Source organism: Stylophora pistillata, chromosome 10 (genome assembly GCF_964205215.1).
Source record: "Stylophora pistillata chromosome 10, jaStyPist1.2, whole genome shotgun sequence".
NCBI classification, from domain to species: Eukaryota; Metazoa; Cnidaria; class Anthozoa; order Scleractinia; family Pocilloporidae; genus Stylophora; species Stylophora pistillata.
This window is the reverse complement of record NC_142528.1, coordinates 27,709,001-27,711,500: the sequence shown is the minus strand read 5'-3', so window position 1 is coordinate 27,711,500 and position 2,500 is coordinate 27,709,001. Positions and strand designations below refer to the sequence as shown.

Genomic DNA, 2,500 nt, shown 5'->3' with positions numbered 1-2,500 from the left:
TGTGGCTAGTGGGCTATCGTTAGTGTTGAGCCCTGATACATGTATAATTGTTTTCATGATTTTTAAAGATAGTTGGGCTATTCAATAAAGAACATGTCTAGGTCAGAATCACATGCAAGAGAAACCCTTTTTCTTTTAAAACCATGATATGTGTATGTACCTTTTTGGTCTTTTTTAGTTCTTTGAATTTTACAGTCCTTGTAGACTCATGACCAAGGATAAACTATTCATTGTCAAGATTTTATTATTGAACTGTTTCCCAATAAAAAATTGCATTAAGTATTAAAAGGAAAGTCCAGGTTTTTTGTGTAAACACATTCTGCAGACAGTAATATCCTAAGTAGGTATGAGTGGCTTTAAGTTAATCCTGTGCTCCTGTTAATGCAAGTTATCTCTAACTTTATTAGTATACAAAGAACTCAATGGCAAGTCTATTACAGGTATATCAACATATTCACGCTAAGAGTTGTAAAGTAAGGGAACATGTTTTACGGTGTTAACTCTGAATAGAGTAATTCTAAATCTTGGCTGCTTTTCTTTTGAAGGAATTTGCCACTCAAAGTGAAGCCTCTACATCACAGGAAGGACTGCAAAACAGGAGACTGAAAGTCACCTTGCTGAGTAGTGAGTGGAGATCCTCAACTGATGGAGACTTGTCAACCATCAGCAGAGAGCTGGCCATCCAGTTAGCAAAATTCTCCAATGTGGAAGTTAGTGTCTTTCTTCCTTGGTGCAGTGAAGAAGACAGGAGAAATGCAGAAAGTCATGATGTTCAGCTTATTGAAGCTGAAGAAATGGTTGGATTGAATCCAGTTGACTGGTTGATCAATGTTCCAGATGGACATGTGATGGATTGTGTTCTAGGACATGGGGTAACTCTTGGCAAACAAGTGCAGTTCATCAAAAAACATCACCATTGCAAATGGATTCAGGTTGTCCACACTGCCCCAGAAGAACTTGGAAGTTACAGGAACATTTCAGAAGGAGAACAACAGCAAAAGGCAGAAGTAAAACTTTGTCAGCTTTCTGATGAGGTTGTAGCAATAGGACCCAAGCTGGCAGATGCTTATAAACGCTACCTTCGTTCTGTTAAAAAGGAGCAAAATGTTTTTGATCTCACCCCTGGCATTTTCTCTGAATTTCTAGACATAGAACAGGCAGTGGAAGAGAGGATGACATTCTGTGTTTTAGTGATTGGAAATGGAGACAGCTGTAAAGATTTTAATGTGAAAGGTTTTGACATTGCTGTCAAAGCAATTGCTGAGCTGAATGACACATCCTACAGACTAAGGTTTGTTTATTCACGACAAGAAAAAGGAGAGGAAATAGCTGAAATGTTGTTTCAGCATGGCATCAGTCGTAATCAGCTAATTGTTTGCAGCTCTAATGACAGCAGAGAAGTGCTAGCCAACTTGTTCTGTGAGGTGGATCTTGCCATTTTGCCTTCGAGGAGTGAAGGCTATGGACTTCCTGCTCTTAAAGCCTTATCTGCTGGTCTGCCAGTACTTGTCAGTGGTAATTCAGGACTTGGAGTAGCTCTGAAGGAAGTACCTTTTGGCTCGCAGTGTGTGGTAGACTTGGAAGATCCTAGAGACTGGGCCAGAGAAATCAAAGCTGTACGTCAAAAACATAGGAAAGTACGCCTCAGGGAGTCAAAGGTTCTTCGTGACTTTTATCACGAAACATATGAGTGGGAGAGACCTTGCAAGATCCTTGTGGAAAAGATCCAGAACCTTGCACTTGGTAAATAAGCTCTCATTTATAATAATATATATTTTTAAATTTAATAACAGTGAAATTATATTGTGCAATACACTGTTATAACATGTACAGATACGCTGTAGATATACAGTTGTGTACCCATACATGCTGTAAACATTTAAGGTTTTTAATGATGATGGTAAAGTCTTGCATTTGGCCAGCTATTTATTGGAGTGGTTGAGGAAGATTTCAAAGGGAGACTTAACTCCAGATTGAAAGGTGTGGGCTTGAGGTCTGACTTGGGTTAGGGTGCTCAAATAAATACATGACCGTATACTTATGAGTGAGTGCTGGTAAAGTGCTAAGGATATCTATTGGGGGTAGGTGGAATGTGGAATTTCAAATAAACTCCATTTGGCCAGACTAGCATTTTTACCTGGGACCTAAGCTACATTAACACATCAAGGTGTCAAGTGCTATAGAAATCTCTAGAAAGGTTTGGCACTGGGAACATTTTTTTTTATACATCATTTTATCTTCTTATGGAACAAGCATAGGTAATTCAAATGTTCTGTATTATTGTGTTATACATGTACATTTGGTCTTGTAGGGTCATCAGAAATCAGGGCAACATCACCAGTTAGGAGTAAGACACCATCATCCCTTGCCACTCCCGATCAACCTTCCAAGAGAATCAGACAAGAGTTGACTCCTCATAATCAGCCTGGTGGTAATTGTATAATTATATCAAGTTTTGACTTCTTCAAATACCGCAAGTCATAATTAGTTTGTAAGCACA

At 38.8% G+C, this 2,500-nt stretch overlaps 1 pseudogene across 1 annotated transcript in view; it reads left to right on the top strand.

Annotated features, from left to right (window-relative positions):
* Positions 1 to 2,500, top strand: part of LOC111319021 (uncharacterized) — a 21,464-nt pseudogene that overhangs the window by 12,718 nt on the left and 6,246 nt on the right. The window contains exons 4-5 of the transcript XR_015992616.1: positions 546 to 1,743; positions 2,312 to 2,431. The product of XR_015992616.1 is annotated as an uncharacterized LOC111319021 (transcript). The remainder of the gene's footprint in view (positions 1 to 545; positions 1,744 to 2,311; positions 2,432 to 2,500) is intronic.